Source organism: Cryptomeria japonica, unplaced genomic scaffold (assembly GCF_030272615.1).
Source record: "Cryptomeria japonica unplaced genomic scaffold, Sugi_1.0 HiC_scaffold_157, whole genome shotgun sequence".
NCBI lineage: Eukaryota > Viridiplantae > Streptophyta > Pinopsida > Cupressales > Cupressaceae > Cryptomeria > Cryptomeria japonica.
In genome coordinates, this window is record NW_026728979.1 from 207,501 (window position 1) to 232,500 (window position 25,000).

General features: G+C 60.6%; 2 non-coding genes across 2 annotated transcripts; both read right to left on the reverse strand.

The window, feature by feature from the left end:
- Window positions 1-3,936: 3,936 nt before the first annotated feature.
- On the reverse strand, window positions 3,937-4,055 carry LOC131866953 (5S ribosomal RNA). The gene has a single exon (XR_009365552.1). It is a non-coding gene; the product is annotated as a 5S ribosomal RNA (ribosomal RNA).
- Window positions 4,056-11,872: 7,817 nt separating this feature from the next.
- LOC131866932 (5S ribosomal RNA) lies at window positions 11,873-11,991 on the reverse strand. The gene has a single exon (XR_009365531.1). It is a non-coding gene; the product is annotated as a 5S ribosomal RNA (ribosomal RNA).
- Window positions 11,992-25,000: the final 13,009 nt, after the last annotated feature.

Sequence of the window (25,000 nt, forward strand, 5' to 3'; positions counted from 1 at the left end):
GCACGAAGTCGGAGCCCGGATTGCCCCGGGCGCGCACCTCCGCCAGGGTGGGCACCTTGGTGCGCACAACTTGCCTGGGCTGCGCACCAGGAAGGGCTCAAGATGGCACCCGCGTTCCGTTTTTTTCACTATCTTTCAGAACGGAAATTTTAAAATCTCGTTTTTTTTTGCCTTTTCTGGAAATTAGTGAAGGCAGCGCATCAAAGGTGCGCAACGCTGGTGCGAACCTGGGAGCGCTCCGATGTGTGCTCCAAGGTGCGGCGTGCACGAAGTCGGACCCCGGTTTGCCCCGGGTGCGCACCTCGCGTGCACCTTGGTGCGCACACCTTGGCTGGGTTGCGCGCCCTGGTGGGCACCATGGTGCGCACCAAGGAGCGCTCCGAAGTGTGCTCCAAGGTGCGGCGTGCACGAAGTCGGAGCCCGGTTTGCCCCGGGTGCGCACCTCGCGTGCACCTTCGCCGCGGTGGGCACCATGGCGTGCACGAAGTCGGAGCCCGGTTTGCCCCGGGTGCGCACCTCGCGTGCACCTTCGCCGGGGTGGGCACCTTGGTGTGCAGACCTTGGCTGGGTTGCGCGCCCTGGTGGGCACCATGGTGCGCACCAAGGAGCGCTCCGAAGTGTGCTCCAAGGTGCGGCCTGCACGAAGTCGGAGCCCGGTTTGCCCCGGGTGTGCACCTCGGGTGGGCACCTTGGTGCGCATGCCTTGCCTGGGCTGCGCACCAGGGCGGGCTCAAGATGGCACCCGCGTTCCTTTTTTTTCACTATCTTTCAAAACGGAAATTTTAAAATCTCATTTTTTTTTGCCTTTTTCTGGAAATTAGTGAAGGCAGCGCATCAAAGGTGCGCACCTCGCTGCCCACCACGGTGCGCAACGCCGGTGGGCACCCGGGAGTGCTTCGAAGTGTGCTCCAAGGTGCTGCGTGCACGTTGTCGGAGCCCGGTTTGCCCCGGGTGCGCACCTCGCGTGCACCTTCGTCGGGGTGGGCACCTTGGCTGGGTTTGCCCCGGCTGCGCTCCGAAGCGGGGTTATTGGAGCGCCGCCTCTTTTTTTGTCGGAGCGTTTGGTGGGGTTTCTCGCATTGGCTCTTCCGAGGCCCGGTTGCCACCCTGGCGCGCACGAAGTCGGAAGTAGGGTTAATTGCCCGGGTGCGCACCTTTGCCAGGGTGGGCACCTTACCTGGGCTGCGCACCAGGGCGGGCTCAAGATGGCACGCGCGTTCCGTTTTTTTCACTATCTTTCAAAACGGAAATTTTAAAATCTCCTTTTTTTTTTGCCTTTTCTGGAAATTAGTGAAGGCAGCGCATCAAAGGTGCGCACCTCGCTGCCCACCTTGGTGTGCTCTGAGGTGCGCACCCGGGAGCGCTACGAAGTGTGCTCCAAGGTGCGGCGTGCACGTTGTCGGAGCCCGGTTTGCCCCGGGTGCGCACCTCGCCTGCACCTTGGCCGGGGTGGGCACCTTGGCTGGGTTTGCCCAGGGTGCGCTCCGAAGCGGGGTTACTGGAGCGCCCCCTCTTTTTTTGTCAGAGCGTTTGGTGGGGTTTCTCGCATTGGCTCTTCCCAGGCCCGGTTGTTGGGTGCGCTCCCACCCTGGCGCGCGCGAAGTTGGAAGTTGGGTTAATTGCCCGGGCGCGCACCTTCGCCAGGGTGGGCACCTTGGTGCGCACACCTTGGCTGGGCTGCGCACCAGGGCGGGCTCAAGATGGCACCAGCATTCCCTTTTTCTCACTATCTTTCAAAACGGAAATTTTAAAATCTCGTTTTTTTTTTGCCTTTTATGGAAATTAGTGAAGGCATCGCATCAAAGGTGCGCACCTCGCTGCCCACCTTGGTGTGCTCCGAGGTGCCCACCACGGTGCGCAACGCCGGTGCGAACCCGGGAGCGCCCCGATGTGTGCTCCAAGGTGCGGCGTGCACGAAGTCGGACCCCGGTTTGCCCCGGGTGCGCACCTCGCGTGCACCTTGGTGCGCACACCTTGGCTGGGTTGCGCGGCCTGGTGGGCACCATGGTGCGCACCAAGGAGCGCTCCGAAGTGTGCTCCAAGGTGCGGCGTGCACGAAGTCGGAGCCCGGTTTGCCCCGGGTACGCACCTTCGCCGGGGTGGGCACCTCGGCTGGGTTGCGCGCCCTGGTGCGCACCAAGGAGCGCTCCGAAGTGTGCTCCAAGGTGCGGCGTGCACGAAGTCGGAGCCCGGTTTGCCCCGGGTGCGCACCTCGCGTGCACCTTCGGCGGGGTTGCGCGCCCTGGTGGGCACCATGGTGCGCACCAAGGAGCGCTCCGAAGTGTGCTCCAAGGTGCGGCGTGCACGAAGTCGGAGCCCGGTTTGCCCCGGGTGCGCACCTCGCGTGCACCTTCGGCGGGGTTGCGCGCCCTGGTGGGCACCATGGTGCGCACCAAGGAGCGCTCCGAAGTGTGCTCCAAGGTGCGGCGTGCACGAAGTCGGAGCCCGGTTTGCCCCGGGTGCGCACCTCGCGTGCACCTTCGCCGCGGTGGGCACCATGGCGTGCACGAAGTCGGAGCCCGGTTTGCCCCGGGTGCGCACCTCGCGTGCACCTTCGCCGGGGTGGGCACCTCGGCTGGGTTGCGCGCCCTGGTGCGCACCAAGGAGCGCTCCGAAGTGTGCTCCAAGGTGCGGCGTGCACGAAGTCGGAGCCCGGTTTGCCCCGGGTGCGCACCTCGCGTGCACCTTCGCCAGGGTGGGCACCTCGGTGCGCACACCTTCTCAATGTTTTCTTGCCTTTTCTGGAAATTGGTGAAGGCAGCGCATCAAAGGTGCGCACCTCGGTGTGCTCCGAGGTGCGAACCCGAGAGCGCTCCGAGGTGCCCACGAAGTCGAAAGTCGGGTTAATTGCATTGTTTTCCCCGGGTGCGCTCCGAGGTGCGCAACATCGGCGCGCACCAAGGAGGGCTCCGAAGTGTGCTCCAAGGTGCGCACGATGGCGTGCACCTCTGGTGCGCACGATTCGGAGCTCGGTTTGACCGGGGTGCGCACACCTTGGCTGGGTTGCGCACCTTTTGTGCGCTCCAAGGTGCGCACGAAGTCGGAGCTCGGTTTGCCCCGGGTGCGCACCTTCGCCAGGGTGCGCACCTTGATGCGCACGCCTTGGCTGGGCTGCGCACCTTGGTGGGCGCCATGGTGCGCACCTTTCGTGCGCTCCAAGGTGCGCACGAAGTCGGAGCTCGGTTTGCCCCGGGTGCGCACCTTGGTGGGCGCCATGGTGCACTCCGAGGTGCCCAAGATTGGTGCGCACCAAGGAGCGCTCCGAAGTGCGCTCCAAGGTGCGCGCGAAGTCGAAAGTTGGGTTAATTGTCCGGTTTGCCTCGGGTGCGCACCTTGCGTGCACCTTCGCCAGGGTGGGCGCCTTGGTGCGCACACCTTGGCTGGGCTGCGCACACCTTGGCACCCGCGTTTCCTTCATTTTAAATTTTTTTTTTTTACAATCTCTCAAGTGGGAAATTCTATAATCTCAACTTTTTTTGCCTTTTCAGGAAACTTTTGAATGGAGCGCATCATTGGTGCGCTCCGAAGTGTGCTCCAAAGCTCTCTCCAGCTGCGTGCACCTGCCCCGGCCGCGCACCCGGCCCCGCCCAGCTTCGCTCACCTGTCCCGGGCGTCTGGTGCGGAACCTTAGAGTAAGAAACATCACCGTGCACCTTGGCCAACGTGCGCGACTCGACCGAGCGCGCACTGGCCGAGGTGCACACCGATTTCACCTGGGTGCGCGCGCAGCACCTCGGGCGCACCGGGGTGCGCGCACAACGCCCGGGTTGCACCGTGGCCTGTGTGCTCGGGGCGCCTCGGGTGCGCGCTCGGTGTCGCCCCCGCGCGCGCGGTAGTGCGGGCAGCGCACCCCGGCCCGGCCCGGCCCCGACGAGAACGCAAACGGGCAAAAGGTTTATTCAAATAGCATTGCGATGCCCGGCGAAAAACTAAAAAAGGGTGCAACACCGGGACTTCCCGGGAGGTCACCCATCCCAGTACTACTCCGGCCCAAGCGCGCTTAACTGCGGAGTTCTGATGGGATCCGGTGCACTAACGCTGGTATGATCGCACCCGTTATGAGCTTGTCGCAGTGTGTACTTAGCAAACCGCGACCCACGTGCGAATCCACCCCGGCCACCCACCCCCGTCGAGGTGCACACCCTCCCTCGCGAAGTGCGCCCCGTTCGCCAAGTGTGAGCCCTGCCCGGGTGCGCGCACCTTGCTAGGGCGTCGGGTGTGCACCCGGCCCGGCCTACGTGCGTGCACCTGTAGGGGGCGTCGTGTGCGTGCAGTGTCCCGTCTGCAACGCGGTGCCCACACACCACCTCGGGCGCAACGACCTGCGCTCACATGTGGGCCGAGTGCACCTTGGTGCATGTTCGGGGCGCCTCGGGTGCACGCTCGATCTTGCCCCGGTGCACCAAGGCGCTCGGTTTGCCCCGGGTGCGCACTTGGTGCAAGGTGGGCACCCAAAATAGGGATCAAGCACCAAAACACAAGTTTCGGGATGCAAAATGGGACCCAAGGACCACAAATGCGTTCCAAGACCCATGATGGGTCCACGAGAACAAAAATGTGTTCCGAGACTTAATAAACAAATATTGGGTTTTAGGAGAAGAAACATGCTCTGATGCCCAAAACGAGAATCGACCCCGAAAAGGCCACAGGCCAAAAGTGGGATGCGGGACAAAAAAAAATGGGACCCGAGGACCAAAATTGGGTTCCCAGGTCGAAGACAGGGCAACCGGACAAGAAACGACCTCTAAGGCTCGAAATGAGTCCCGACGACTAAAACTTGACAAGAAGCACCCATCAGGCACCCAACTCGACACCCATGGGATGCCGACCCACCCGGGCTTCCACCTAGCACACCTTGGCACCCACCCACCCTCGCACCCAACCTCGCACCCAACTTAGCACCTTTGAACCCACATTGGCACTCACCCTGACCCTGGCACCTTGGAACCCACATTGGCACTCACCTTGACCCTGGCACCCACCTTTGCACTCACCTTGGGACCCACCCTGGCTCCCACCTCGGCACCCACCCAGACACCCACCTTGGTTCCTTGGCACCCACCTTGGATCCTTGGCACCCACCCCGACACCCACCTTGGCACGCAACTTGGCTACTTGCCACCCACCTTGGCTCCTTGATGCCCACCCCGACAACCACCCCGTGACCTACCCTGGCTAGGGTTGGTGCACACCCACCCTGGTGCCCACCTTGGCACCCACCCTATGACCCACCTTGGCACGCACCTTAGTACCCACCCCGTTACCCACCCTAGGACCCACCCCGTGACCCACCTTGGCCAGGGTGGGTGCCTTGGTGCGCACAACTTGCCTGGGCTGCACACCAGGGCGGGCTCAAGATGGCACCCGCGTTCCGTTTTTTTCACTATCTTTCAAAACGGAAATTTTAAAATCTCATTTTTTTCTTTTTTTTGCCTTTTCTGGAAATTAGTGAAGGCAGCGCATCAAAGGTGCGCAATGCTGGTGCGAACCCGGGAGCGCTCCGATGTGTGCTCCAAGGTGCGGCGTGCACGAAGTCCGAGCCCGGTTTGCCCCGGGTGCGCACCTCGCGTGCACCTTCGCCGGGGTGAGCACCTTGGCTGGGTTGCGCGCCCTGGTGCGTACCAAGGAGCGCTCTGAAGTGTGCTCCAAGGTGCGGCGTGCACGAAGTCGGAGCCCGGTTTGCCCCGGGTGTGCACCTCGGGTGCGCACCTCGCGTGCACCTTCGCTGCGGTGGGCACCTTGGCTGGGTTGCGCGCCTTGGTGGGCACCATGCAGTGCACGAAGTCGGAGCCCGGTTTGCCCCGGGCGCGCACCTCCGCCAGGGTGGGCACCTTGGTGCGCACAACTTGCCTGGGCTGCGCATCAGGAAGGGCTCAAGATGGCACCCGCGTTCCGTTTTTTTCACTATCTTTCAGAACGGAAATTTTAAAATATCGTTTTTTTTTGCCTTTTCTGGAAATTAGTGAAGGCAGCGCATCAAAGGTGCGCAACGCTGGTGCGAACCTGGGAGCGCTCCGATGTGTGCTCCAAGGTGCGGCGTGCACGAAGTCGGAGCCCGGTTTGCCTCGGGTGCGCCCTGGTGGGCACCATGGTGCGCACCAAGGAGCGCTCCGAAGTGTGCTCCAAGGTGCGGCCTGCACGAAGTCGGAGCCCGGTTTGCCCCGGGTGTGCACCTCGGGTGGGCACCTTGGTGCGCATGCCTTGCCTGGGCTGCGCACCAGGGCGGGCTCAAGATGGCACCCGCGTTCCTTTTTTTTCACTATCTTTCAAAACGGAAATTTTAAAATCTCATTTTTTTTTGCCTTTTTCTGGAAATTAGTGAAGGCAGCGCATCAAAGGTGCGCACCTCGCTGCCCACCACGGTGCGCAACGCCGGTGGGCACCCGGGAGTGCTTCGAAGTGTGCTCCAAGGTGCTGCGTGCACGTTGTCGGAGCCCGGTTTGCCCCGGGTGCGCACCTCGCGTGCACCTTCGTCGGGGTGGGCACCTTGGCTTGGTTTGCCCCGGCTGCGCTCCGAAGCGGGGTTATTGGAGCGCCGCCTCTTTTTTTGTCGGAGCGTTTGGTGGGGTTTCTCGCATTGGCTCTTCCGAGGCCCGGTTGCCACCCTGGCGCGCACGAAGTCGGAAGTAGGGTTAATTGCCCGGGTGCGCACCTTTGCCAGGGTGGCACCTTACCTGGGCTGCGCACCAGGGCGGGCTCAAGATGGCACGCGCGTTCCGTTTTTTTCACTATCTTTCAAAACGGAAATTTTAAAATCTCCTTTTTTTTTTGCCTTTTCTGGAAATTAGTGAAGGCAGCGCATCAAAGGTGCGCACCTCGCTGCCCACCTTGGTGTGCTCTGAGGTGCGCACCCGGGAGCGCTACGAAGTGTGCTCCAAGGTGCGGCGTGCACGTTGTCGGAGCCCGGTTTGCCCCGGGTGCGCACCTCGCCTGCACCTTGGCCGGGGTGGGCACCTTGGCTGGGTTTGCCCAGGGTGCGCTCCGAAGCGGGGTTACTGGAGCGCCCCCTCTTTTTTTGTCAGAGAGTTTGGTGGGGTTTCTCGCATTGGCTCTTCCCAGGCCCGGTTGTTGGGTGCGCTCCCACCCTGGCGCGCGCGAAGTTGGAAGTTGGGTTAATTGCCCGGGCGCGCACCTTCGCCAGGGTGGGCACCTTGGTGCGCAAACCTTGGCTGGGCTGCGCACCAGGGCGGGCTCAAGATGGCACCAGCATTCCCTTTTTCTCACTATCTTTCAAAACGGAAATTTTAAAATCTCGTTTTTTTTTTGCCTTTTATGGAAATTAGTGAAGGCATCGCATCAAAGGTGCGCACCTCGCTGCCCACCTTGGTGTGCTCCGAGGTGCCCACCACGGTGCGCAACGCCGGTGCGAACCCGGGAGCGCCCCGATGTGTGCTCCAAGGTGCGGCGTGCACGAAGTCGGACCCCGGTTTGCCCCGGGTGCGCACCTCGCGTGCACCTTGGTGCGCACACCTTGGCTGGGTTGCGCGGCCTGGTGGGCACCATGGTGCGCACCAAGGAGCGCTCCGAAGTGTGCTCCAAGGTGCGGCGTGCACGAAGTCGGAGCCCGGTTTGCCCCGGGTGCGCACCTTCGCCGCGGTGGGCACCATGGCGTGCACGAAGTCGGAGCCCGGTTTGCCCCGGGTGCGCACCTCGCGTGCACCTTCGCCGGGGTGGGCACCTCGGCTGGGTTGCGCGCCCTGGTGCGCACCAAGGAGCGCTCTGAAGTGTGCTCCAAGGTGCGGCGTGCACGAAGTCGGAGCCCGGTTTGCCCCGGGTGTGCACCTCGGGTGCGCACCTCGCGTGCACCTTCGCTGCGGTGGGCACCTTGGCTGGGTTGCGCGCCTTGGTGGGCACCATGCAGTGCACGAAGTCGGAGCCCGGATTGCCCCGGGCGCGCACCTCCGCCAGGGTGGGCACCTTGGTGCGCACAACTTGCCTGGGCTGCGCACCAGGAAGGGCTCAAGATGGCACCCGCGTTCCGTTTTTTTCACTATCTTTCAGAACGGAAATTTTAAAATCTCGTTTTTTTTTGCCTTTTCTTGAAATTAGTGAAGGCAGCGCATCAAAGGTGCGCAACGCTGGTGCGAACCTGGGAGCGCTCCGATGTGTGCTCCAAGGTGCGGCGTGCACGAAGTCGGACCCCGGTTTGCCCCGGGTGCGCACCTCGCGTGCACCTTGGTGCGCACACCTTGGCTGGGTTGCGCGCCCTGGTGGGCACCATGGTGCGCACCAAGGAGCGCTCCGAAGTGTGCTCCAAGGTGCGGCGTGCACGAAGTCGGAGCCCGGTTTGCCCCGGGTGCGCACCTCGCGTGCACCTTCGCCGCGGTGGGCACCATGGCGTGCACGAAGTCGGAGCCCGGTTTGCCCCGGGTGCGCACCTCGCGTGCACCTTCGCCGGGGTGGGCACCTTGGTGTGCAGACCTTGGCTGGGTTGCGCGCCCTGGTGGGCACCATGGTGCGCACCAAGGAGCGCTCCGAAGTGTGCTCCAAGGTGCGGCCTGCACGAAGTCGGAGCCCGGTTTGCCCCGGGTGTGCACCTCGGGTGGGCACCTTGGTGCGCATGCCTTGCCTGGGCTGCGCACCAGGGCGGGCTCAAGATGGCACCCGCGTTCCTTTTTTTTCACTATCTTTCAAAACGGAAATTTTAAAATCTCATTTTTTTTTGCCTTTTTCTGGAAATTAGTGAAGGCAGCGCATCAAAGGTGCGCACCTCGCTGCCCACCACGGTGCGCAACGCCGGTGGGCACCCGGGAGTGCTTCGAAGTGTGCTCCAAGGTGCTGCGTGCACGTTGTCGGAGCCCGGTTTGCCCCGGGTGCGCACCTCGCGTGCACCTTCGTCGGGGTGGGCACCTTGGCTGGGTTTGCCCCGGCTGCGCTCCGAAGCGGGGTTATTGGAGCGCCGCCTCTTTTTTTGTCGGAGCGTTTGGTGGGGTTTCTCGCATTGGCTCTTCTGAGGCCCGGTTGCCACCCTGGCGCGCACGAAGTCGGAAGTAGGGTTAATTGCCCGGGTGCGCACCTTTGCCAGGGTGGGCACCTTACCTGGGCTGCGCACCAGGGCGGGCTCAAGATGGCACGCGCGTTCCGTTTTTTTCACTATCTTTCAAAACGGAAATTTTAAAATCTCCTTTTTTTTTTGCCTTTTCTGGAAATTAGTGAAGGCAGCGCATCAAAGGTGCGCACCTCGCTGCCCACCTTGGTGTGCTCTGAGGTGCGCACCCGGGAGCGCTACGAAGTGTGCTCCAAGGTGCGGCGTGCACGTTGTCGGAGCCCGGTTTGCCCCGGGTGCGCACCTCGCCTGCACCTTGGCCGGGGTGGGCACCTTGGCTGGGTTTGCCCAGGGTGCGCTCCGAAGCGGGGTTACTGGAGCGCCCCCTCTTTTTTTGTCAGAGCGTTTGGTGGGGTTTCTCGCATTGGCTCTTCCCAGGCCCGGTTGTTGGGTGCGCTCCCACCCTGGCGCGCGCGAAGTTGGAAGTTGGATTAATTGCCCGGGCGCGCACCTTCGCCAGGGTGGGCACCTTGGTGCGCACACCTTGGCTGGGCTGCGCACCAGGGCGGGCTCAAGATGGCACCAGCATTCCCTTTTTCTCACTATCTTTCAAAACGGAAATTTTAAAATCTCGTTTTTTTTTTGCCTTTTATGGAAATTAGTGAAGGCATCGCATCAAAGGTGCGCACCTCGCTGCCCACCTTGGTGTGCTCCGAGGTGCCCACCACGGTGCGCAACGCCGGTGCGAACCCGGGAGCGCCCCGATGTGTGCTCCAAGGTGCGGCGTGCACGAAGTCGGACCCCGGTTTGCCCCGGGTGCGCACCTCGCGTGCACCTTGGTGCGCACACCTTGGCTGGGTTGCGCGGCCTGGTGGGCACCATGGTGCGCACCAAGGAGCGCTCCGAAGTGTGCTCCAAGGTGCGGCGTGCACGAAGTCGGAGCCCGGTTTGCCCCGGGTACGCACCTCGCGTGCACCTTCGCCGGGGTGGGCACCTCGGCTGGGTTGCGCGCCCTGGTGCGCACCAAGGAGCGCTCCGAAGTGTGCTCCAAGGTGCGGCGTGCACGAAGTCGGAGCCCGGTTTGCCCCGGGTGCGCACCTTCGCCGCGGTGCGCACCATGGCGTGCACGAAGTCGGAGCCCGGTTTGCCCCGGGTGCGCACCTCGCGTGCACCTTCGGCGGGGTTGCGCGCCCTGGTGGGCACCATGGTGCGCACCAAGGAGCGCTCCGAAGTGTGCTCCAAGGTGCGGCGTGCACGAAGTCGGAGCCCGGTTTGCCCCGGGTGCGCACCTCGCGTGCACCTTCGGCGGGGTTGCGCGCCCTGGTGGGCACCATGGTGCGCACCAAGGAGCGCTCCGAAGTGTGCTCCAAGGTGCGGCGTGCACGAAGTCGGAGCCCGGTTTGCCCCGGGTGCGCACCTCGCGTGCACCTTCGCCGCGGTGGGCACCATGGCGTGCACGAAGTCGGAGCCCGGTTTGCCCCGGGTGCGCACCTCGCGTGCACCTTCGCCGGGGTGGGCACCTCGGCTGGGTTGCGCGCCCTGGTGCGCACCAAGGAGCGCTCCGAAGTGTGCTCCAAGGTGCGGCGTGCACGAAGTCGGAGCCCGGTTTGCCCCGGGTGCGCACCTCGCGTGCACCTTCGCCAGGGTGGGCACCTCGGTGCGCACACCTTCTCAATGTTTTCTTGCCTTTTCTGGAAATTGGTGAAGGCAGCGCATCAAAGGTGCGCACCTCGGTGTGCTCCGAGGTGCGAACCCGAGAGCGCTCCGAGGTGCCCACGAAGTCGAAAGTCGGGTTAATTGCATTGTTTTCCCCGGGTGCGCTCCGAGGTGCGCAACATCGGCGCGCACCAAGGAGGGCTCCGAAGTGTGCTCCAAGGTGCGCACGATGGCGTGCACCTCTGGTGCGCACGATTCGGAGCTCGGTTTGACCGGGGTGCGCACACCTTGGCTGGGTTGCGCACCTTTTGTGCGCTCCAAGGTGCGCACGAAGTCGGAGCTCGGTTTGCCCCGGGTGCGCACCTTCGCCAGGGTGCGCACCTTGATGCGCACGCCTTGGCTGGGCTGCGCACCTTGGTGGGCGCCATGGTGCGCACCTTTCGTGCGCTCCAAGGTGCGCACGAAGTCGGAGCTCGGTTTGCCCCGGGTGCGCACCTTGGTGGGCGCCATGGTGCACTCCGAGGTGCCCAAGATTGGTGCGCACCAAGGAGCGCTCCGAAGTGCGCTCCAAGGTGCGCGCGAAGTCGAAAGTTGGGTTAATTGTCCGGTTTGCCTCGGGTGCGCACCTTGCGTGCACCTTCGCCAGGGTGGGCGCCTTGGTGCGCACACCTTGGCTGGGCTGCGCACACCTTGGCACCCGCGTTTCCTTCATTTTAAATTTTTTTTTTTTACAATCTCTCAAGTGGGAAATTCTATAATCTCAACTTTTTTTGCCTTTTCAGGAAACTTTTGAATGGAGCGCATCATTGGTGCGCTCCGAAGTGTGCTCCAAAGCTCTCTCCAGCTGCGTGCACCTGCCCCGGCCGCGCACCCGGCCCCGCCCAGCTTCGCTCACCTGTCCCGGGCGTCTGGTGCGGAACCTTAGAGTAAGAAACATCACCGTGCACCTTGGCCAACGTGCGCGACTCGACCGAGCGCGCACTGGCCGAGGTGCACACCGATTTCACCTGGGTGCGCGCGCAGCACCTCGGGCGCACCGGGGTGCGCGCACAACGCCCGGGTTGCACCGTGGCCTGTGTGCTCGGGGTGCCTCGGGTGCGCGCTCGGTGTCGCCCCCGCGCGCGCGGTAGTGCGGGCAGCGCACCCCGGCCCGGCCCGGCCCCGACGAGAACGCAAACGGGCAAAAGGTTTATTCAAATAGCATTGCGACGCCCGGCGAAAAACTAAAAAAGGGTGCAACACCGGGACTTCCCGGGAGGTCACCCATCCCAGTACTACTCCGGCCCAAGCGCGCTTAACTGCGGAGTTCTGATGGGATCCGGTGCACTAATGCTGGTATGATCGCACCCGTTATGAGCTTGTCGCAGTGTGTACTTAGCAAACCGCGACCCACGTGCGAATCCACCCCGGCCACCCACCCCCGTCGAGGTGCACACCCTCCCTCGCGAAGTGCGCCCCGTTCGCCAAGTGTGAGCCCTGCCCGGGTGCGCGCACCTTGCTAGGGCGTCGGGTGTGCACCCGGCCCGGCCTACGTGCGTGCACCTGGAGGGGGCGTCGTGTGCGTGCAGTGTCCCGTCTGCAACGCGGTGCCCACACACCACCTCGGGCGCAACGACCTGCGCTCACATGTGGGCCGAGTGCACCTTGGTGCATGTTCGGGGCGCCTCGGGTGCACGCTCGATCTTGCCCCGGTGCACCAAGGCGCTCGGTTTGCCCCGGGTGCGCACTTGGTGCAAGGTGGGCACCCAAAATAGGGATCAAGCACCAAAACACAAGTTTCGGGATGCAAAATGGGACCCAAGGACCACAAATGCGTTCCAAGACCCATGATGGGTCCACGAGAACAAAAATGTGTTCCGAGACTTAATAAACAAATATTGGGTTTTAGGAGAAGAAACATGCTCTGATGCCCAAAACGAGAATCGACCCCGAAAAGGCCACAGGCCAAAAGTGGGATGCGAGACAAAAAAAAATGGGACCCGAGGACCAAAATTGGGTTCCCAGGTCGAAGACAGGGCAACCGGACAAGAAACGACCTCTAAGGCTCGAAATGAGTCCCGACGACTAAAACTTGACAAGAAGCACCCATCAGGCACCCAACTCGACACCCATGGGATGCCGACCCACCCGGGCTTCCACCTAGCACACCTTGGCACCCACCCACCCTCGCACCCAACCTCGCACCCAACTTAGCACCTTTGAACCCACATTGGCACTCACCCTGACCCTGGCACCTTGGAACCCACATTGGCACTCACCTTGACCCTGGCACCCACCTTTGCACTCACCTTGGGACCCACCCTGGCTCCCACCTCGGCACCCACCCAGACACCCACCTTGGTTCCTTGGCACCCACCTTGGATCCTTGGCACCCACCCCGACACCCACCTTGGCACGCAACTTGGCTACTTGCCACCCACCTTGGCTCCTTGACGCCCACCCCGACAACCACCCCGTGACCTACCCTGGCTAGGGTTGGTGCACACCCACCCTGGTGCCCACCTTGGCACCCACCCTATGACCCACCTTGGCACGCACCTTAGTACCCACCCCGTTACCCACCCTAGGACCCACCCCGTGACCCACCTTGGCCAGGGTGGGTGCACCCACCCTGGTGCCCACCTTGGCACCCACCCATCCTAGCACCCAGCCTGTGACCGGGCTTGGAACCCAACCTTGCACCCGCACCCGTCTTGGCCAGTGTGGGTGCGCACCCATCCTGGCACCCACGTTGTGACACACCCTTTAACCCACGCACCCTAGCACCCACGTTGGCACCCACCTTGGAACCCAACCTAGCAACTTGGCACCCACCCCGTGACCCACCTTGGCATCCACCATAGCAGTCGCCGACTTGGCACCCACCTCGGCACCCACCTTGACACTTGTGGACCCACCTTGCCACTCACCCTAGCATCGACCCATCCTAGCACCCACCCTGGCACCTTTGCACCCTAGCACTCACCCATCCTAGCACCTAACCTGTGACCCACCTTGACACTCACCCTCGCACCCACCTTGGAACCCAACCTAGCACCCACCCACCCTGACACCAACCCTAGCACCTACCCACCCTTGCACCCACCCTGTGACCCATCTTGGCACCCACCCATCCTACCACTCAACCTATCACCCACCTTCTCACCCACCTTGGCATCCACCTTAGCACCCACCCACACTGGCACCTTGGCACCCACCTCGGGCAAGGTGGGTGCACACCCACCCTGGCACCCAATTTAGAACCCACCGAGCATGTTACCCACCTTGGCACCCACATTGCAGCCCACCCTAGTACCCACCCTATGACCCACATTGGCATCCACACCCTAGCACCCAGGCACCTCGACACCCGCCTTGACACCCACCCTAGCACTGAACCTGTGACCCACCTTGGAACTCACCCTAGAACCCACCCACCCTGTGAACCACCTTGGCATCCACCTTAGCACCCACCCACCTTGGCACCCACTCTAGCACTCACCCATCCTAACACCCAACTTGTTACCCACCTTGGCACCCGCCCTCGCGTCCACCTTGAAACCCACCCTAGCACCCACCCACGCAGGAGCCCACCTTGGCACCCAACCTAACACCCACGCATCCTGGCACCCAACTTGTGACCCACCTTGGAACCCACCCTAGTACCCACCTTTGAACCCACTATATCACCAACCCACCTTGGCACCCACCCTATGACCCTCTTTGGAATCCACCCTAGCACGCACCCACCCTGGCACCCACCATGGAGCGCACCCTAGCACCCACCCACCTCGGCACGCACCTCAACACCCACCTTGGTGTGCGCACTGCGCCAACCTCTCAAAGACCCTATGTGGTGCGCTCCAAAGTGTACACCTTTGGTGCGCTCCAAGGTGCGCACCTTTGGTGCACACCGAGGTGCACACCAAAGTGTGCACCGAGGTGAGCACCAAAGTGCACTCCAGGGTGCACACCAAGGCGTGCACCTTTGGTGCGGTCAATGCAAACGAATTCGGAAGTTGGGGTCGATGTCCTAATCGCTGCTGCAGACTACACGTATGAGAATCGGACAAATAGCTTTATATAGGGGAGGTGTTGCGTTTGATGGGTCGACTCCCCTGGTTGTGTGCACTGCACCAACTTCAAAGACCCTGTCTTGTTTAAGAAGTCAAAAGTTGGGGTGGATGTCCTAATCATTGCTGCAGTCTACGCATGTATGAGAATCAGACAAATAGCTTATATAGGGGAGGTGTTGCATTCGGTGGGTTGACTCCCCTGGTTGTGCGCACTGCGCCAACCTCAAAGACCCCGCATAGCAGAAGAAGTCGGAAGTCGGATTTTGGTGAGCACCAAGGCGTGCACCTTTGGTGCGGTCAACGCAGACGAATTCAGAAGTTGGGGTGGATGTCCTAATCGTTGTTGCAGGCTACACATGTATGAGAATCAGACAAATAGCTTATATAGGGGAGGTGTTGGGTTTGATGGGTCAACTCCCTTGGTTGTGCGCATTACGCCAACCTCAAAGACCTTGTTTTCGTTAAGAAGTCAAAAGTTGGGGTCAATGTCCTAATGGCTCCTGCAGGCTACACATGTATGAGAATCGGACAAATAGCTTATATAGGGGAGGTGTTGGGTTTGATGGGTCGACTCCCCTGGTTGTGCGCATTACGTCAACCTCAAAGACCTTGTTTTCGTTAAGAAGTCAAAAGTTGGGGTCGATGTCCTAATTGCTCCTGTAGACTACACATGTATGAGAATCAGACAAATAGCTTATATAGGGGAGGTGTTGGGTTTGATGGGTTGACTCCCCTAGTTGTTCGCATTACACCAACCTCAAAGACCTTGTTTTCGTTTAGAAGCCGAAAGTTGGGGTCGATGTCCTAATTGCTCCTGCAGGCTACGCATGTATGAGAATCAGACAAATAGCTTATATAGGGGAGGTGTTGGGTTTGATGGGTCGACTCCCCTGGTTGTGCGCATTGCGCCAACCTCAAAGACCCTGCATTGCGGATGAAGTCGAAAGTCAGAGTTTGGTGTGCTACAAGGTGTGGTCGAAGGTGCTCACCTAGGTGTGCACCTTTGGAGCACAGGAAAAGTGCCCTCCAAAAGTGCGCACCTTTGGAGTGCACAAAAGTGCCCTCCAAAAGTGCGCACCTTTGGAGCGCAGAAAAGTGCCCTCCAAAAAGTGCCCTCCAAAAGTGCGCACCTTTGGAGCGCAGAAAAGTGCCCTCCAAAAAGTGCCCTCCAAAAGTGCGCACCTTTGGAGCGCAGAAAAGTGCCCTCCAAAAAGTGCCCTCCAAAAGTGCGCACCTTTGGAGCGCAGAAAAGTGCCCTCCAAAAAGTGCCCTCCAAAAGTGCGCACCTTTGGAGCGCAGAAAAGTGCCCTCCAAAAAGTGCCCTCCAAAAGTGCGCACCTTTGGAGCGCAGAAAAGTGCCCTCCAAAAAGTGCCCTCCAAAAGTGCGCACCTTTGGAGCGCAGAAAAGTGCCCTCCAAAAAGTGCCCTCCAAAAGTGCGCACCTTTGGAGCGCAGAAAAGTGCCCTCCAAAAAGTGCCCTCCAAAAGTGCGCACCTTTGGAGCGCAGAAAAGTGCCCTCCAAAAAGTGCCCTCCAAAAGTGCGCACCTTTGGAGCGCAGAAAAGTGCCCTCCAAAAAGTGCCCTCCAAAAGTGCGCACCTTTGGAGCGCAGAAAAGTGCCCTCCAAAAGTGCGCACTTTTGGTGCGCACCAAGGCGCTGGTTCGGTCGTTGCAGGCGAGTTCGGAAGTTGGGGTCGATGTCCTGAGCGGAGGTGCAAACTACACAGGTGTCGGAATCGGACAAATAGCTTATATAGGGGAGGTGTATGCTTCGATGGGTCGACTCCCCAGGTTGAGCGCACCGCGCCAACCTCAAAGACCCTACGGTATGGATGAAGTCGGAAGTTGGGTCCGATGACCGATTCGATTAGTAGGTATGCTCATGAGGTCGGAATTTGGGTCCGATGACCTGCCATGTGCAGGAAGGCGAATGTTGACACTGTGCGTTGCAAGGTGCACACCAAGGCGCTGGTGCGGTCTTTTTAGTCGAGTTCGGAAGTTGGGGTCGATGTCCTGATCGGAGGTGCAAGCTACACAGGTGTGGGAATCGGACAAATAGCTTATATAGGGGAGGTGTATGCTTCGTTGGGTCGACTCCCCGGGTTGAGCGCACCGCGCCAACCTCAAAGACCCTACGGTATGGATGAAGTCGGAAGTTGGGTCCGATGACCGATTCGATATGTAGGCATACTCGCGAGGTCGGAATTTGGGTCCGATGACCTGCCACGTGCAGGAAGGCGAATGTTGGCACTGTGCGTTGCAAGGTGCGCACCAAGGCGCTGGTTCGGTCGTTGGAGGCGAGTTCGGAAGTTGGGGTCGATGTCTTGATCGGAGGTGCAAACTACACAGGTGTGGGAATCGGACAAATAGCTTATATAGGGGAGGTGTATGCTTCGTTGGGTCGACTCCCCGGGTTGAGCGCACCGCGCCAACCTCAAAGACCCTACGGTATGGATGAAGTCGGAAGTTGGGTCCGATGACCGATTCGATATGTAGGCATACTCGCGAGGTCGGAATTTGGGTCCGATGACCTGCCATGTGCAGGAAGGCGAATGTTGGGACTGTGCGTCGCAAGGTGCGCACCAAGGCGCTGGTGCCGTCGTTGCAGTCGAGTTCGGAAGTTGGGGTCGATGTCCTGGTCAGAGGTGCAAACTACACAGGTGTGGGAATCGGACAAATAGCTTATATAGGGGAGGTGTATGCTTCGATGGGTCGACTCCCTGGGTTGAGCGCACCGCGCCAACCTCAAAGACCCTACAGTATGGATGAAGTCGGAAGTTGGGTCCGATGACCGATTCGATACGTAGGCATATTGGCGAGGTCTGAATTTGTGTCCGATGACCTGCCATGCGCAGGAAGGCGGAATTTGGGTCCGATGACCGAGTTGATGGCGTGCCATGCGCAGAAAGGCGGAATTTGGGTCCGATGACCGAGTTGATGTTGATGGCCCGCCATGCACAGGAAGGCGGAATTTGGGTCCGATGACCGATTTGAAGGCGTGCCATACGCAAAAAGGCGGAGTTTGGGTCCGATGACCGAGTTGATATTGATGGCCCGCCATGCGCAGGAAGGCGGAATTTGGGTCCGATGACCTGACATACGCATGGAGTCCGACTCGGGGGCCGATGTTCGATTCGATGACTTGCATTGTGGGTAAAGTCGGAAGTTGTGGTCTTTGACCCGATTCGATGACCAGACTTCGGCTGCTTGAGAATCGGACAAATAACTTATATAGGGGAGGTAGTGTTCTCGAGCATCCTCCCCCCGTGCCCGTTTATGTCGATTGATGCTGGTGCTCGACTGGTTGGAGCGCTCGGATGCAAAAATCTTGCACCAGGATTTATCGATTGTGATGGACACGGCAAGTCTCCTGATTGCTATGCAGGAGCTCATCGTGAATCTCTATGCGGCCTTGGTATGGACTCGACCTGCGGAATGGTTCGGCAATGGTAGTCGCTCCAACACGTCCTTGCAATGGCCACAGAGGTGATTCGACTAGAGCTCCAGTCTAGCTTTTGGGTTGCTTGGCGGACTGGTATAGCCGCGATCGAGTTCCGGCCATGAACGTTTTAGATAGCTCTTGGGCTTTCTGGGACGGAAGTCGGAAGTTTGGGCTGTTGTCCGATTTGATGACCATTCTTCGGATGTGTGAGAATCGGACAAATAACTTATATAGGGGACTGTGTTGTCTCACGCAGCCCCCTCCGTGCCCCTCTATCTCGACCGATGTTGGTGCTTGAAAGGGTTGGGATCGCTCGGATTTATAAACGTGCACCACCATTTGTCGAGTGTGAGGGACGCGGCAGGTCTCCTAAATGCTATGCGGGCGCTCTCTGAGAATCTCTATCCGGCCTCGACACAGACTAGTCTTGCTGAATGGTTTGGCACTGGTAGTCGATCCAACACGTCGTTGTTGTGGCCGCCTAGGCGATTCGATTCGAGCCCCCGTCTAGCTTTTGGGTTGCTTGGCGGATTTTGCCCTATCCGCAAGTGAGCTCGGTCCCTAAACGTTCGAGAAACCCGATTGCTATGCGCCGACTCTCTTTCTTGCGAGCCTCCATCTAGCTTTTGGGTCTCTACGGAACGGAAGTCGGAATCTGGGACCGTTGTTTGATTCGACGAGGCAGACTACGGTTGTGCGAGAATCGGACAAATAACTTATATAGGGGAGGTGTTGACTGGAGCATTCTCCCCCGTGCCCCTCTAACTCGACCAATGCTGGCGCTCGAACGGTGGTAGCGCTCGGATTTTCATTGAGCGCCAGCATTGGTCGATTTAGAGGGGCATGCGAGATTCCCGAATGCTATGCGAGGGCTCTAACGGAAATGTCTATTGGTTTCGGTATGGATGCAATTGCGAGTGGTTCGGCAAAGGTAGTCGTTCCGATGCGTCCATGTCGTGGCCAAATCGATAATTCGATTTGAGCCCTCGTATAGCATTTGGGTCTCTCGATGTGATTCCGCATTCCAGTCCCTTTGGGCACTGCTTGAGCCGCATCCCAGGGGGTTCCCTTCCCAATAATCTGCCTCGCAACCCGATTGCTATGCGGTGAGGCTCCTCGGCCGCCTCGGAACTATCTGTGTATCAGACGCATCGCGGGATAAGGGGTTGGCAACGGTAGTCGCCCCAAGCGCGTCCGATGCTTGGACCATTCCGAGGCGGCCCTGAAGCCTCTTCCGTCTAGCCGTTGGGTCCTTCTCGCCGCATCCCTCGCCTCGCACCCCGATTGCTATGCGGTGAGGCTCCTCGGCCGCCTCGGAACTATCTGTGTATCGGACGCGTCGCGGGATAAGGGGTTGTCACTGGTAGTCGCCCCAAGCGCGTCCGATGCTTGGACCATTCCGAGGCGGCCCTGAAGCCTCTTCCGTCTAGCCGTTGGGTCCTTCTCGCCGCATCCCTCGCCCCGCACCCCGATTGCTATGCGGTGAGGCTCCTCGGCCGCCTCGGAACTATCTGTGTATCGGACGCGTCGCGGGATAAGGGGTTGTCATTGGTAGTCGCCCCAAGCGCGTCCGATGCTTGGACCATTCCGAGGCGGCCCTGAAGCCTCTTCCGTCTAGCCGTTGGGTCCTTCTCGCCGCATCCCTCGCCTCGCACCCCGATTGCTATGCGGTGAGGCTCCTCGGCCGCCTCGGAACTATCTGTGTATCGGACGCATCGCGGGATAAGGGGTTGTCACTGGTAGTCGCCCCAAGCGCGTCCGATGCTTGGACCATTCCGAGGCGGCCCTGAAGCCTCTTCCGTCTAGCCGTTGGGTCCTTCTCGCCGCATCCCTCGCCTCGCACCCCGATTGCTATGCGGTGAGGCTCCTCGGCCGCCTCGGAACTATCTGTGTATCGGACGCGTCGCGGGATAAGGGGTTGTCACTGGTAGTCGCCCCAAGCGCGTTCGATGCTTGGACCATTCCGAGGCGGCCCTGAAGCCTCTTCCGTCTAGCCGTTGGGTCCTTCTCGCCGCATCCCTCGCCTCGCACCCCGATTGCTATGCGGTGAGGCTCCTCGGCCGCCTTGGAACTATCTGTGTATCGGACGCGTCGCGGGATAAGGGGTTGTCACTGGTAGTCGCCCCAAGCGCGTCCGATGCTTGGACCATTCCGAGGCGGACCCGAAGCCTCTTCCGTCTAGCCGTTGGGTCCTTCTCGCCGCATCCTTCGCCTCGCACCCCGATTGCTATGCGGTGAGGCTCCTCGGCCGCCTCGGAACTATCTGTGTATCGGACGCGTCGCGGGATAAGGGGTTGTCACTGGTAGTCGCCCCAAGCGCGTCCGATGCTTGGACCATTCCGAGGCGGACCCGAAGCCTCTTCCGTCTAGCCGTTGGGTCCTTCTCGCCGCATCCCTCGCCTCGCACCCCGATTGCTATGCGGTGAGGCTCCTCGGCCGCCTTGGAACTATCTGTGTATCGGACGCGTCGCGGGATAAGGGGTTGTCACTGGTAGTCGCCCCAAGCGCGTCCGATGCTTGGACCATTCCGAGGCGGACCCGAAGCCTCTTCCGTCTAGCCGTTGGGTCCTTCTCGCCGCATCCCTCGCCTCGCACCCCGATTGCTATGCGGTGAGGCTCCTCGGCCGCCTTGGAACTATCTGTGTATCGGACGCGTCGCGGGATAAGGGGTTGTCACTGGTAGTCGCCCCAAGCGCGTCCGATGCTTGGACCATTCCGAGGCGGACCCGAAGCCTCTTCCGTCTAGCCGTTGGGTCCTTCTCGCCGCATCCCTCGCCTCGCACCCCGATTGCTATGCGGTGAGGCTCCTCGGCCGCCTTGGAACTATCTGTGTATCGGACGCGTCGCGGGATAAGGGGTTGTCACTGGTAGTCGCCCCAAGCGCGTCCGATGCTTGGACCATTCCGAGGCGGCCCCGAAGCCTCTTCCGTCTAGCCGTTGGGTCCTTCTCGCCGCATCCCTCGCCTCGCACCCCGATTGCTATGCGGTGAGGCTCCTCGGCCGCCTTGGAACTATCTGTGTATCGGACGCGTCGCGGGATAAGGGGTTGTCACTGGTAGTCGCCCCAAGCGCGTCCGATGCTTGGACCATTCCGAGGCGGCCCCGAAGCCTCTTCCGTGTAGCCGTTGGGTCCTTCTCGCCGCATCCCTCGCCTCGCACCCCGATTGCTATGCGGTGAGGCTCCTCGGCCGCCTTGGAACTATCTGTGTATCGGACGCGTCGCGGGATAAGGGGTTGTCACTGGTAGTCGCCCCAAGCGCGTCCGATGCTTGGACCATTCCGAGGCGGACCTGAAGCCTCTTCCCTCTAGCCGTTGGGGCTTTCTCGCCGCATCCCTCGCCTCGCACCCTGATTGCTATGCTGTGAGGCTCCTCGGCCGCCTTGGAACTATCTGTGTATCGGACGCATCGCGGGATAAGGGGTTGGCAGTGGTAGTCGCCCCAAGCGCATCCGATGCTTGGACCATTCCGAGGCGGCCCTGCAGCCTCTTCCGTCTAGCCGTTGGGGCCATCTCGCCGCATCCCCCACCTCGCACCACGATTGCTATGCGGTGAGGCTCCTTGGCCGCCTCGGAACTATCTGTGTATCGGACGCATCGCGGGATAAGGGGTTGTCACTGGTAGTCGCCCCAAGCGCGTCCGATGCTTGGACTATTCCGAGGCGGCCCTGCAGCCTCTTCCGTCTAGCCGTTGGGGCCATCTCGCTGCATCCCCCACCTCCTCGGCCGCCTCGGAACTATCTGTGTATCGGACGCATCGCGGGATAAGGGGTTGGCAGTGGTAGTCGCCCCAAGCGCGTCCGATGCTTGGACTATTCCGAGGCAGCCCTGCAGCCTCTTCCGTCTAGCCTTTGGGGCCATCTCGCCGCATCCCTCGCCTCGCACCCCGATTGCTATGCGGTGAGGCTCCTCGGCCGCCTGGGAACTATCTTCGTATCGGACGCATCGCGGGATAAGGGGTTGTCACTGGTAGTCGCCCCAAGCGCGTCCGATGCTTGGACTATTCCGAGGCGGCCCTGTGGCCTCTTCCGTCTAGCCGTTGGGGCCATCTCGCCGCATCCCCCACCTCGCACCCCGATTGCTATGCGGTGAGGCTCTTCGGCCGCCTTGGAACTATCTTCGTATCGGACGCATCGCGGGATAAGGGGTTGTCACTGGTAGTGGCCCCAAGCGCGTCCGATGCTTGGACTATTCCGAGGCGGCCCTGCAGCCTCTTCCGTCTAGCCGTTGGGGCCATCTCGCCGCATCCCCCACCTCGCACCCCGATTGCTATGCGGTGAGGCTCCTCGGCCGCCTTGGAACTATCTTCGTATCGGACGCATCGCGGGATAAGGGGTTGTCACTGGTAGTCGCCCCAAGCGCGTCCGATGCTTGGACTATTCCGACGCGGCCCTGTGGCCTCTTCCGTCTAGCCGTTGGGGCCATCTCGCCGCATCCCCCACCTCGCACCCCGATTGCTATGCGGTGAGGCTCCTCGGCCGCCTTGGAACCATCTTCGTATCGGACGCATCGCGGGATAGGGGGCTGTCACTGGTAGTCGCCCCAAGCGTGTCCGATGCTTGGACCATTCCTAGGCGGCCCTGAAGCCTCTTCCGTCTAGCCGTTGGGGCCTTCCCGCCCCATCCCTCGCCTCGCACCCCCGATTGCTATGCGGTGAGGCTCCTCGGCCGCCTTGGAACCATCTGTGTATCGGACGCATCGCGGGATAAGGGGTTGGCACTGGCAGTCGCCCCAAGCGCGTCCGATGCTTGGACCATTCCGAGGTGGCCCTGAAGCCTCTTCCGTCTAGCCGTTGGGGCCTTCCCGCCCCATCCCTCGCCTCGCACCCCGATTGATATGCGGTGAGGCTCCTCGGCCGCCTTGGAACTATCTGTGTATCGGACGCATCGCGGGATAAGGGGTTGGCACTGGTAGTCGTCCCAATCGCATCCGATGCTTGGACCATTCCGAGGCGGCCCTGCAGCCTCTTCCGTTTAGCCGTCGGGGCCTTCCCGCCGCATCCCTCGCCTCGCATCCCGATTCCTATGCGGTGAGTCTTCTCGGCCGCCGCGGAACTATACCTGTTATTGCTACTGCATCCTTCGGCTGGTAACCTCCTCTGCCGCCTTGGAACGTTCTCTTTGTCGGACGCGTCGCGGGATAAGGGGTTGGCACTGGTAGTCGCCCCAAGCGCGCCCGATGCATAGACCGCTCCGAGTCGACCTTGCTTTCAGCCTCTCACATGCATAGACCTCTCTGAGTCGACCCTGCAGCCTCTCACGTTTAGCCTTTGGAATCTCGCCTCACAACATGATTGCTATCCTTGATGCATCCCTTGCCTCGAGCCCTGATTGCTTTCTTGGCTGCATCCCTCCTCTCCTCACAGCCCGGTTGTCATCACTGCTTCATCCGTCGCTTCATGCATTCTGGCTGCTGGGCCCTTCCCACCGCACACCTCGATTGCTATCTCTTCTGCATCACACACCCCGATTGCTATCTCTGCTACATCCCTCGGCTCTCACTTCTGCATCCTTCGCCTCACACCTCGATTGCTATCAATGCTGCATCCGTAACCTCACACCCCGATTGCTATGCGGGGAGGCTCCTTGGCCGCCTTGGAAATTTCTGTGTGTCGGACGCACCGCGGGATAAGGGGTTGGCACTGGTAGTCGCCCCAAGTGCGCCCGATTCTTAGACCGCTTCGAGGTGACCTCGTAGCCTCTTTCGTCCAGGCTTCCTGCCTTCAACGCCCTTTTTACACCTCGATTGCTATGCGCGGGCTCGTTGGCGTCTATCACCTCTCTGCGAAGAGTGGCACGATGATTGTTGGGGTAAATCGTAGCAGTCCGATCTCTGGCCTTGGGCCATTGTGAGGGCTGATCGATTTCCTGTGCGCATCTCGTGTTCGCCCAGTAACAGACTCGACGACTTGTAATCGGTCTTGTTCCCGATTGTTCCTGGAGGTAGTCTTCGGAACTCTTGGATTTGACCTGTCACTCGAACTGTCCTCTTCCGAGGATGCTTGTGTGTGTGTGCTTGTGCCATTTCCTTGGCGGTATTAACGAGATATTAAAGAGCGGAGTGAGCGCCTCGCCCAGCTATGTTTGGGGCTCTCACTCCCTTACCCGGTGTGCGACCGCTTTGCACGTAGGTTGCGGAGCATCGCGACTCTTTCGATGTTTGGCGGTTGTCTTCCGGTGATGCGTTGGTCCCGAAGTGCACGTTACTAGCATTTCTGCCATTGTTCTCGATCTTTGGCACGTTCCTTCGTTGCAATTGGATATATATCTCCGTTTATACGCGCAGGCTTCTCCCGCCTATTCAGCGCTGTCCCACTCTCAGCACTCTCGTGGTCTCCTTGGCTTCTCTCTCCCGTGAGCGAGCTCTCTTCTCGAGTCTTTTCCATGTCCCATGGAGGTTGCCTTGCGAAATTCGGGCACACAAACGTGACCGGATAAGAGCGGAATTGCCTATGAGGAGAAGCTCACCTTAGGGAGCAGCAATGCCGAGTGTTTCGACAGAGGGTAGAGGGGGCGTTGTTTGGGCGGTTGCACAAAAGAGTGCTACGTTTGCACTGAAGGTTGCTTCTTCGTCTCCGACGAACTCTTCGAGGCAAAAAAGCTTGTTTACGGGGTCGAGGTGGGACTGTTCGTGCGAGTTGCGCCACCAAAAGTGCGTAGGGGGCATATACCTGGGAAATGGATGTCTCTGAGTGGCCTTACTCGGTCGCGTGCACGGTGCATTCTCTAACGGCAGGACTGTCGCGAGCATGTGCGGTTCGGATGTTTTCGGGTAAAGGGTTCCGTACGGGATGTTCTTCCCAGGCTCCTGTGAACCGAGACTCTGCATCGTCATGCTCCGGCTCCCGTGGGTGCTTCATGCCTC